This window comes from Clytia hemisphaerica, unplaced genomic scaffold, assembly GCF_902728285.1.
Source record: "Clytia hemisphaerica strain Z4C2 unplaced genomic scaffold, Clytia hemisphaerica genome assembly, whole genome shotgun sequence".
NCBI classification, from domain to species: Eukaryota; Metazoa; Cnidaria; class Hydrozoa; order Leptothecata; family Clytiidae; genus Clytia; species Clytia hemisphaerica.
This window is the reverse complement of record NW_027104293.1, coordinates 939,641-952,430: the sequence shown is the minus strand read 5'-3', so window position 1 is coordinate 952,430 and position 12,790 is coordinate 939,641. Positions and strand designations below refer to the sequence as shown.

Below are 12,790 nucleotides of genomic sequence, written 5' to 3'. Positions count from 1 at the left end.
CATTCTCCAATGACAATTTTGAACATAAAAACATTAATGTAATTTTTGCAGAATGGGTTAATCAAAATTTGATGTCTGTGGATGTGAGTAAAATAGTTAAGATTTGTTTTTATGTTTTTATGGCAATTACAATAATCTTATTTTGCTTCTTTCCACCTTAAAAATATGAGTTAGCAATTTGATAAAAAAGTAGAAAACCAAAAACAACTTGCTTATTTCTCATTGGATGGAATTTTAGCAATAATTGCTACTTTGCCTGCCTGCTATCCACCATCAATATGGCCGTGGCATTATCGGTAAGGTCTAGCACAGCAATTGTAAAAATGTGATGTTCAAGGGCTTTCTCACTTCCAGTTTTGTTTTTCGTTTTCAAAAAGTTGTTGAACATGGACAACTGAAAAACCCTGCCAAATTGAATAACCAGCAACCAAGTATTTTTTCAAACTTTTAGAATCCAGTTGAGTGATGCAAAACCAAGTGATGTGTGATTACCGCCCGATGCTGTTTCTATTTGGATTATCTTTTCAGAATATTTTAGAAAGGGAATGAAAGGTCAAAAACTTAAAATCAAATAAAATCACCATTTTGGACAACAAATTATTTCAACATAAACGTTCATTTCAGATTGCAGTGCAATGTTTGATTGCAGTGCAATGTTTGATTTACATAACAAGAAAATAAGCCCGTTTCTTCACACCATATATTAAACTATATGATCTGTTGATACCAAAACATGTCAAAACAGAAATTTGTTCTCAGCTTTCGTCGCACAATGTTTTGTCACTTCTGCCTGCCATTTAATTTTTCATATAAAATATATATTCCCGCAATATTTGTCGGCGTGAAAAATTATTATTTAACTGAAATCTTTCCAATGTTAATGGATAAAAATGAAAATATTCCATCACAAACAATGCGCACTACAACCTATGAGCTTAATTTATCAACAACAGATATCTCAGTTCAAGAATGCTCAAGTTTATATTTACTCTCAAAATCATAGCTTTAAGCTAATATTAAATATTCGAACTGTCCAATTAATTATATCACATCCACTTTTGCCATTTAAATTCATTACAGTATGCAAAATAAAAACTATACCAAAATGCTAGATTTTGCAGAGAAGAAAAAGCCAAAGAGCATTCTTCACAACCCTTCTCACCTCAAAATGAGCTGAACTTGAAATTATACTGAGTACTCCAGGAATATTCATATTCATCGAGTGCCAAGAAAGCAATTATTCATGTTCACTGAAAAAAAAAATATCACAATTAATTTTTTATTACCGAATTATATTGTTGTTAGAATCTTTTAGCATAATGTCCCTGTAATTAGGATAACATGTAGATTAACCATTACAATTTGAAATATATTAATTGTTCGTCTTTTATAAATTTGCATTGTTTCTAACAATACCAGTTTCAATGAAACAGCAGGGTTCTCGAAAAGGTAGCAAAATTTTCTCAAGGGAATTTTCGAGTTATGCAGGAATGATGGATTACTACTTATATTCTTAAGAAGGAATCAGGAAAGTGCATATTGTTAAATATGATCAATCTTGTAATATAGCATGCGTTTTGTTTTCGAAGCCAGAAACTTGTGCGGTGGCCTTAGGTCTGCCGTATACCGACAACTGTCAGCATAACAGTCAACTCTTGACTTAAAGTTTGTTTTCATTGAAAAGCCGAATCTCACAACTTGCACAAGACCCGTTGAATGATTCGAGAATCAAATGATTTGACCCCTAAAACCTTTTTAAGACATCTTGCACATTGTTTTTGGTGGAATACACCCTGTACAAAAACGTAAACCCAACGATTGTAGGGGAACCTATCCCTAACAATAATGTTGTCAGTAATAAGATAGTTATGAATGACCCCTTTATAAAATAAAAAGCCAAGTCCATCAGCGACTCCCTTGATGATGGATTTGAAATTTGAAATAGAACTGATGGAAATAGATTTTTGTGGCATTCATGCCATACTCAAAATTCATGACATGAGCAAATATCCCGTCTGTGGGACCAAACAAACTGTTGAAACCAAATTTGAATGGCTTCCAGCAAACTTTAAAATACGATGTTCGTGACTTAGGACGGCTAAGTTCTGAAGACCAAAACTCTCTGGCTTAAGTGTCTTCAGCACGACAGATTCTCCGTTGAAGAGGGCGGCTTTTTTGGCAATGCAAAACAGACCAGAATTCAACCCTTCGAAAGTGGAGGGGTCGAGCAGATCGGAACCTTCTTGTTGTAATATGACATTACCAGCATGGAATGTATTAGAAAAAAGTGAGGCGTCTACCATTAAAGTAGAGCACTTTTCAAACGAGTGAGGGCAGCGTTTCGAAGGGTTAGAGATGCACTTTTCTCAGTTGTATCCGCTTGCTGTCCATTTATTTTTTCAGTCGTTCTATCTGCCTGAAAACTCAACCGTAAAAGGCTTTTCCAGAGATCGAAGTCACTTTTTTCAAGGCATCTTTCCAAATGTGTTTTCTACTACAAGGTTCACTACCTCTTTCTCATCGATATTGAATGGGGACGTGGTTCAGCGCGATCCTTCATTGGTTCTGTCAGATTAGATTTCTTACTTTGTTTCTCTGTTGATTCCTTGTTTGTTCTCTTGTAGATTGATTGTTTGGGTCACCCTCTGTAAATGCTCGATTTCGAACTTCCCATTCAAAATTTGCAGATAAAAAGTGACTCCCCACGCGATTTTAAGTACCTGAAAAGACTGGTCGAGACTGATTGGCCAAAAAGCGGCCTTTTAGCGGCCAAGATTTATGTTTGACCGGCCCTGCGTATTTTTCTATTGGCCATGGACCGGTCATGGAAGTTTACTCTTTACACTTTTTTAAGCAGTCTCTGTTTTTGCGGCTGCGGCCAGCCACTACCGATCGGCCATTAGACTGGTAAAAAGACTGGGTTGTGTGTCTGCCGGCAAAAACAAAAATATAAACAAGTTGTTGAAAGTTATTTTCTTATCTTCGAACCGAAAATAACTTTATTTATTTACTATTTCTCCAAAATGAGACACTCACCCCCCCCCTCAAAAAGGATAGGAAGAAAAAGACACACAAGTTTTACGAGACAGGTTTCACACTTATTCTAATAGTAATAGTCGGGTCCAAGCCTCTCAAAATAAATACATTTATTTTCCTTACCAAATACTAAATATAATAGAAATATTAGCTACTCATCTTTACATAAAAATCAACTTCACATGCTTAAAAATACACCCGTTCTTATCCTTTGCATACCATTATACGTTACTCATGTCACATATTTATTATCACAAACACATTCCTTCCATTTACACTTCGATTCTCACAAGGTTGTCATCAACTGAAATTTCGACATCCCCCGGACAAAAACTTCCAAACCCCGGTGGTCAAAATTGGGTGCCCAGACTGCCTCTGAAAACTGAGCTGTTTGGAAGAAACCGTAAGGAATTGAAAATTCGAGTTATGCTTCATAGTCAGATACCCTCATCCTCTTCTAACTGTCCACTTACCTTTATTTTATAAAAGTATACACAATGATTTAATAGTTTTTGTCTTGTGCTCCCTCGCACCGTATATGTGCTCCCTCGCACCGTATAATGTACTCCCTCGCACCGTATATGTACTCCTTCACAATTATTTATGTATGATAATATATCATCGTCTACTTAAAATCTACATAAATTGCTAAGGGAAGTAACTAATAGCTAATGGAACTGTGGCGAAGTTGCTAGAGTTTGCAAGAAGTTACTAGTTGAGAGCTTGCCGACGTGTGAATAGCATCACTCAGAACACCCTTTTGAATTGCACGCTTCTGATCTTTAATTTTCGGAACGCAAATTAAAACCAAAATCGACATTTTATCCGAAACCGTAAATAAATTCATTTATTTTCTTATCTTCGAACCGAAAATAACTTTATTTATTTACTATTTCTCCAAAATGAGACACTCACCCCCCCCCCTCAAAAAGGATAGGAAGAAAAGACACACAATTTTACGAGACAGGTTTCACACTTATTCTAATAGTAATAGTCGGGTCCAAGCCTGTACACTAAGAGCATGTGTGGAAGGGGATCTACCCTGATGATCTAGTAAAATATATACGTAACGTTATCATCAACTATAATCAGATTACATGCGACCTTTGCTTCCTTTGTCTTTGTCCTCCTTCGGTCAGCATATTGCGTTTTCATTCATCTTATCAGATAATTTTCACGTCTGTTATAATCGGAATTAACGCATGGTTTGGCATTGAATCGGCCATTGTTTGACTTGATCTCGAAATTAGGACACATACCAACTCTGTCGTTTTCAATTTGCTCGGCTCGTCCGATTGTTTGCCCCACGACTTTTCTCATCCAATCTCCTGAAAATAAAAGCAACAGGTGTAGCATTGTCTATACGTTGGAAGAATATTTCAAACATTTTCTTTTTGCCCTTCAAAATTAATCATCTCGTTAACTTTAGAATAAGCGAGAGATGGGCTGAATGTTGGCTTTAAGCTGTATCTATGATAGTAACCTCTTCCTTCTGACGCCGACCCCTACTCCTTCTTCTTCCGCCCTCGACTTCTGCCTTTTTTTTTTTTTTTTTTTTTTTTCTTTTTCTCTGGTCTCAACTTCTGCCCCTTCTTCATCCCTATCCTCAACTTCTGCACCTTCTTCATCCCTGTCCTCGACTTCTGCCCCTTGTTCATCCCTGTCCTCAACTTCTGCCCCTTCTTCATCCCTGTCCTCGACTTCTGCCCCTTGTTCATCCCTGTCCTCAACTTCTGCCCCTTCTTCATCCCTATCCTCAACTTCTGCCCCTTCTTCATCCCTATCCTCAACTTCTGCCCCTTCTTCATCCCTGTCCTCAACTTCTGCCCCTTGTTCATCCCTGTCCTCGACTTCTGCCCCTTCTTCATCCCTGCCCTCGACTTTTGCCCCTTCTTCATCTCTGCCCTCGACTTCTACCCTTCCTGCCTCTTTCAAGAGTATTTGCATTTGAAATAGCTTTAAGATATGAAATGTTTTTCTGTTTTAAATAATTTTCCGTTATCAAATAAATCAACACTACTATTTCATTTTATTGAATTCACCGTTACTGTACTTTGGTGCGCATTACATGTTATCTAAATTTATTTTCGTATATTTTCTTTAAAGCAACATAAAAAGAATAACATTGAGAAATTGAATTGCCTGAAATTCATTATATCTTTAATACAGTAATCGTTCTATCTGGAACGCATTTTGTCGTTCTACTTATTTGACGTAAGCATCTACTTAGATCCTTGATTTCGTTCCATCTAATCGTTTTTCAAATGATACCATATAATTTTATGATTTACTCCTGTTATATGTAATGACTTCATCGGAAGATGGGCCAGTCAAATCAAAGATTTTTTTTTTTTTTTTTTTTTTTTTGTAAAATATAGAATTCTTCATATAAAAAGGTCGCGCGTAAGCCTTTTGTCTGACGAATACTGGGAAGCAGTGCCAAATCCCACTTAGGAGGTACTCTATAATTCTCAATGAAAATTATAAGTTTTCTTTGTATATCAGTGTTTGGCTAGAAATATATAGTTTTTGCCAATAAAATGTCCACATTCCGAGATTCACAAAAATGACAATGACAACGGATCGCAAACATCGGTGAAAACAGATAAAGGAATTATGTACAAGATCTACCTCGAAATTTGCACTTAGCCATCTCCAAGACAAACTTTTAACAGGGTTATATGAATTAGTGTCGAAGATTCAACATGGGGTTACATTTTTATTGCTTAGTTATTAATCTGAAGATCAATTTATGCGTCATTTAGTCATTAAGTTAAATAACAAGTCATAGTTCTGGTTCAAATCTTTCAGATATCAATCTTATAAAAAAAAAAAATATCAAATGTTTTCAATATTTATTTGCTAACAATCAGTAAATATGAGCTGACAGTAGTAAATCGATTCTCGTCTATTTTATTTTGTTGTTATTATTATTTTTACATAGTATGAATATTGCATATGTCCGAAAGTCATTTTATCCCCAATATTCTACAAGCAAGGATATATTCCAATCTGACCTGCCGTTTTGTCATTTTCTTTAAAATTATGTTAGTTCAATTTTTTTTTTTTTTTTTTTTTTTTTTGAGAACTTATAAAGGAAATTATCAAACTATAAAAGTAAGAGGTTGATGATTTTATCCGCCGAAAAAGAATCAGACCCACATTTTATGTCTACATATTTCTTCAAGTGGCAGTAGTTATTCCTTTTAAATCACATACGAAATCATGTCTTTCTGGCTCGAAATGTATTATTTTAAGCATTTTGATAGGAATTCCGAACAATAATTCGATTTTGAAAAGTGGACATGTCTGGGACATCTAACCGTACAGTTTTAAGAACAGTGAACAAAAAGAACGAGATCTAGCTTAACAAATTAAATTTTGATGTCAAAAGGATTTTGAGAGTGCAGTCTACTCTCAAAGTTCTTGAGAAATCAGCTTACCTATCACCAAAAATAAAGACATCTTCACACATCTCCTCTGTTTGCAAACTACAACCTTTATAACGTATACAGTACCTTCTAAATCAACAATTATCTTTCGACTAATGACAGTTATTGCGGTGTCACCTACCTCGTTAATCCATGAAAAGAAATCGAACAGAAATTAATGTTTTATTCCGTGCAATTATTGTTCATTATGCAGAAATATTTTGCGACTGCCATAAGTATATTGTTTTTCTGACTGAGCAATTTTTTAAAGGAAAAAGAGACTTTGCATAGTATGATTTAACAATATAAAGTTTTTGATGCTTTGAAAGAGGGAATTGTAGAATCAAATATTTTCTAAGCGAAAGTTTAAACTTGTTGTAAAAAATGCGATCGTGAATCTTTCTCTAGAACACATCAATGAACTAAACCTGATTCTCTAATGACCATTTTAAAAGGACATTTCGATACAGTATCTCATTTTAAAACTTCTCAAAGAAAGAAAACTTAATGTGTTTTAGCATGTTCGATGAATCCAAGCCCAGCTAGAAACGAAGAGTAATATCTGATCTGTAAGATCAAAACAAACCCATATACTTAACTTTTGCCCTTGTGGTCTTCCTTATGTATGGATGTCTTTCTTCTATCATTGACACTGTCTGTTCCTTACATATTGTTCCTTCCCTGTTCGTCATTGGTGTTGGATGGGTTTGTTTTTCAATTAACTTTTGCTAGAGTTTGCAAGAAGTTACTAGTTGAGAGCTTGCCGACGTGTGAATAGCATCACTCAGAACACCCTTTTGAATTGCACGCTTCTGATCTTTAATTTTCGGAACGCAAATTAAAACCAAAATCGACATTTTATCCGAAACCGTAAATAAATTCATTTTACTTTACTGAAGAATTTTCAAAAATTTTATCCCCACGAATTTTTCCGTTCCTGAAATCATCTTTTTCTGTGAAATAAGTTTTGCACGTTTTTTGAGATCTTCCTTTCAACCATTGTGGGTTGAAGAAGTTAGATGTATGGTACCAGAAAATCGATCTGGGGATTTGAATTCCAATTTTATTATCAGTTTTGTTGTCGTCTTATTCATTGCCCATGACTCACATCCGTAGAGGAATACACTTTCAACGGTTGACACAAACAGCCTTATCTATAGGTTCCTGGAGAGATTAGATTTCCAGATATCCTGAAGTTTATTGCATGCAACCCATGATTGTTCTTTTCTGACATTGATATCCTTCGTAGTTGAATGTTTGTACTTGAAGTCATTAAAACCCCCTTGGAAAGTTTGAAAAATGAACTCCTTGGAAAATCGAGGCTCAGACCCGCCTGGAAAAATTCGTCAATACCCCTATATGGTTTAAAATTGGAATAGCCCCATTAATGTTGCGTTTACAACCCGGATGATCTTAAAGACTCCTCAAGTTGGCATTTAAATGTGTTAGTTTGGCACTTGTCATGATTCCCCGGGGGGGGGGTACTTAGGCAAAAATAGGTGCTGGGTATGTGCGGACGGTAAGGGTCGGGTTTTTCACCTTCCAAAGTCTCTCTAATGGTTACAAAAATCAGGAAATATCAAAGTAGTCTCTCTAAGGGTGGGAAAAATCACGAGTTTTAGAAAAAGATTTTGATTTTGAGAGAAAAAATTACAAAAAAGTCTCACTAAGGGTAGGAAAATTTTGAAAATCAGAGAAGGGTCACTTTTTCACTCAAATTTGGTCTCTCTAAGGGTCGGTTTTCGGAGGTCCCGTCCGCACATACCCCTCATTTACCAACCCTAGTACCCCCCCCCCCGGGCATGATTCTGAAGGGTCGGCGCTGATGGCCCTGCCCAAGCTTAAAAATCATCATCCCATCTCCCTAAAAGTACGTTTCTTGAAGAAAGACATTTTCCTAATTGCAAATTTATTAAGGGTTATCTCCGTACAAAGATGGATGATGACGAAACTAGTGTGCCCGGATTAAATTTGAACAGGGATACTTGCAAAGATTTTTCTGGAAATGTGGTAAGGCAAGATCTCTTAAACTTTTCAACCGAAATGGTGTTTTTATCTTTTGTAGGAAGAGATTTCATCCTGCTCCACTTCGCAGTATGGAATCTAACGAGCAAATTCAAGGTGGAGAGAATTATGCGAGGTTTTTTTATATTAAATTTATGTTTGTAACCAATATATGATCTAATTATAGAATATAATATAAATACAATTATAGAATCAAAATTGAATAAATTTTCCATTTCCTCTACAAAACATGAAATCTAGTAAATATTGGGAAAAAATCATTTGGACTAATTTTACAATCTCAGACAAAATGTTTTGAAGAGAATAATAGCGAATATCTTAATGAAGGATGCCTTAAATTTCTCTGGAGTGAAGTATTATATATGTAAACAATATTTGATGAACGTAATGATTTAGAAAAAATATTTTACGAGTCTGATAAGATAACCAACTTTTCTTGAAACTTAATGATTGAATTGCTTAAAGGGAACTCTTTTCACAAAGACAAATAAAAATTAGCCTTAATTGCCCTTACAGTGTTTCTTGTTGGCCTGCCGGTGCTTTTTAAGTATTTCAGTCATGATTTTTTAACATGGTATTCCAAGGTTTGAAAATGTTAAACTTTTGATAAGTAGCTTTCAGGATAGCCTCCATCCATTTGGTGTCAACTTTCATGTATCCTTGACGACCATTTATGTTGCAACTCATTTCCTCTCCAGGGCTGAAAAATTTCTTCACTTCGTATTCAGCTGCTTTTTTGATGTTACGTTTATCTGAGTCCAGGCTGTTGGATAGTTGCTCAGCAATTATTTGAATCTGAAGGTAATTTGGTTCGTCTAGGTTGGAGTGGTTGCTGCATAGCTTGCTGTTGCACGTCTTCATGTTCTTGTTCACAATGCAAAGGTGGTACCCAGTTGTTGTCCAAAGGCTGATAGTGTGTGTTTTGTTGATGCGATTGTTGTTGTTGTTGTTGTTGTTGTTGAGTATTTTCCAAGTTGGTAAGTGCTTTATCAATCGCATCAAAGCGTGTTTTCATCCATTGAGTGATGGACTTTGCTGGTTCTGGAGTGTTGGGGCTTTGCTGGTTCTAGAGTGTTGGGTTTCAAAGGTTCTGGAGTGATGGGTTTTGCTGGTTCTGGAGTGTTGAGTTTCAAAGGTTCTGGAGTGAAGGGCTTTGCTGGTTTTGGAGTGACGGGCTTTGCTGGTTCTGGAGTGATGGGCTTTGTTGGTTCTGTAGTCTCTGTAGACGTATGTTCTGAAGTGTTGGGTTTTGGTGTTGTTTTTGTGATTTTTGTAGGAATTTGGATGGATTGAAACCGTCGTTGCCCATGCTGTTTGTAAGTTGCACCCGCCTTATCATAAACCCATTCACTTCCTTCATTTTTGCGTCCTTCTTCAAATTGAATTTGTTGATTGCATCCTTTTCTGATTGACGCATCTCACGAGGCTGAAAATAAATATAATGATAATTGTAAAGGCAAGTTTTTTGATTAATTTTTATCATTGAATCTTCATAATTTTCCCAAAACAGATTTTCTCTTTTATTTACTAGCTATATTGATGGAAGTTTTAATGTTTTTTAAATTGACATTGTATTAACCGTAAAATTTGCAGATTTTTTTTAGCTGTAGCCCTCTTCCAATCAAAGAAAAGTGGTTCAATTTAAGATCAAGGAAATTTTTTTACCACTCTTTTCAATTTTCTACCTACCAGATAATTATTATACAGAAGAATTTTGAATACCAGGGTGTTTGTTTTGAGAACATTTTAAATAGTATTTGTATTATTTTTTAGATAGTCAATGTTGGCACAAACGCTGAATAGAAACTTTATTTTGAAAATCCCAAATCTGGAAAAAGTAAGTTGTCTGTCTTACCTCTGCAGGGCCACTATTGTCCACTTCACAGTCTTTTGACCTTGCTGCTTTGACTTTGGCAACCTTGGTTTTTTTATGATCGGTTTCTCGACAGTTGGTTTAGTACTTGTAGTTGATTTGGAACTTTCAGCGGCGACAGAAATACTCAGAAAGACTTGAGCGCTCAGCTGACGCATGCGAGAAGGGGATGTGGATGAGTGATTTTTCGATTGGAATGTGTAATTATATACAGGTGCTGCATGCATGTAGTAATTAATAAAAACTAATATAGCCAAAATCAAACTGTCGGCAAACATTACAACAAATGTAACGTCAACAAGTTACTGATGCAGTAGGTATAGTGTGGATAGGCCTATCTTTTCACAATGATTTTGAAAGGTGTGAGCGAATGAAATGATTTATGGTTTTTTTCTCCGAACACTCAGGTGTTGAATAATTACGAAAATGTTCATACTGTGGGAAACGATTCTCTTAAACGTCACTTTCGTTATCTCATCGTTTTCTATTGTGTCTGCTACAAATAATGGCAAATGAATCTGGTACGAATTGTTAACCCTTTTTTGTATGGTGGCCAAAATGGCCTAATGTATCATAGGTCTAGGATAAAATTTGTGATAATGGTACAACACATTTAAGAATTTTCAGCCGTTTTGATGTATTACTAGGTCAGCGTGTTTCAAACACACTGTTGGCGATCGCTTATTTCCGACTAAATCATCAGAGAAAGAACCTTCTGTAGTGTTCACTGAGAAAAGAATTTTCACATTGTCCATTTTTTCGTTTAGTCGTAGAAGGGCAAGGTTGATGGCTCATTTCTTTCCACCCTGCGATGTGGATCTGTCTCTGGTAAAATAGAGCAAGAATAGAGCAGGTAGACGAAATTATGAAGTCGAGTAAAATGGTCGAGTGAACCTTACCTCTTTAAAAGCTGCTTTATCGTTGTTTTGTTTTAAAAGCCATGCAATTTCAATTCGAGACAACTTATTTTACTATCAAAATCGTTGTAGTAAAAAACTAAATGTTTACGCATGCGTTTTAAAACAGCTATGAAATTATAATCTCGCTTAAAGTAAATCAATTTAACAGCTCTAAGCATAATGTGGCATAATGAACATGGATAAATGAGACGAACATTGAAATGATAGGGGAATGACGTCATAAACAATACAAAAGTGATGAATACAATAGACTACTTAAGGCTGTTATACATTTTATTTGATCTGCAACTTTTGCCATTATTAGTCAGGACATAACAGATGATCAAAGCAAAAGTAAAGCGTAGACCCTAGAGAAAAAAGTTACAATTCGAGGAAGGGGATGGGATATAGCCTGAAAAAAAATTAAAATCTCTCCTATTCAGACAAAATGTAAGGAAACTAATGAGTTTATAAAGGTAAGCGAGTCAAACATTTACTTTCGATTCAAAAACGAGATTTGACTTGTATATCTACACTGTTAAAATCATCCTCAGGCGATCGTTGATACCCCTGTCTCATAGCCCCGGTGGAACTTTTTACCACAGCAAAGACAAATATTTCTATCGAAATCTCGGGGAAAGAAATTATATTGTTTCAAGGGTAAAAAAACACATTTGGGTTGGGATGAATTGCGAGTGGGGATGAGATAAAATTTGATTTCCTAGTCGGGCTGAATTGAGGGTATTTTTTCCACTGGAAACGAAATTTTGGACAAATTTTCCAGTGGGGCTGAGGTCCAACCGAGTCGGCACAGGGGTGTATAATATTTCACCTTTTCTCTAACTTCCGAAGTTATTGGCATATCCTCTCTCTCACATAAATAATTTAAATCGAGTGTAAAAAAACTTTACAAAGGTGACTGAACAGAATTGCCCTGGACCAGTAAATAGAAAAAAGTACCCAAAGAAAGGAAAATAGCTACCCAAAAAAAAGATCTATCGGTGCAAAATATTCTTAAAATAAATGGACCTTTTTCACATTTGTGATTGCCTCGTAATCGCAAATGGGTATGTTTTCATAAGTTCGATTTCGCCAGGGAAATCACTTTGGGTGTACAAAATTTCGCGTGCAGAAACTTTTCGCCCTTTTCGCAAAAGTTTCAAGCCATTTGTTGCTTCAAGCCATTTTTCATGTGGAAATTTTCATTTTTACGTCTTGATTCGCGAAAGTTTATGCTCGCCAAAAAGATTTTTTCGTCAAAATCGCTAATTAAATGTCGTTTCGGGATTTTTTGACCTCGCCCGCGAAAATTTCTGCTCGCAAAAGTTTGTACGCCTAATGAAATTTGGTGTCGACTTCATTTCACGGACTATAGAAAGTAGGAGGAACGGAAATTTTGACAACTGAGTCCGAATTTTCCTGGAAATTATGGCATACTTAAATTTGGTTGGGATTTCATTTACAAATTATGTATTTGGAAATCTCGGCAAGATCATATTTTAGCAGTTTTGTGAAATATTAGCCAA

At 35.7% G+C, this 12,790-nt stretch overlaps 1 long non-coding RNA gene across 1 annotated transcript; it reads right to left on the bottom strand.

Moving 5' to 3' along the window:
• Positions 1–3,990: 3,990 nt before the first annotated feature.
• On the bottom strand, positions 3,991–6,540 carry LOC136817164 (uncharacterized). The gene is made up of 2 exons (XR_010848039.1): positions 6,480–6,540; positions 3,991–4,364 (listed from the first exon to the last, which is right to left on the bottom strand). It is a non-coding gene; the product is annotated as an uncharacterized lncRNA (long non-coding RNA).
• Positions 6,541–12,790: the final 6,250 nt, after the last annotated feature.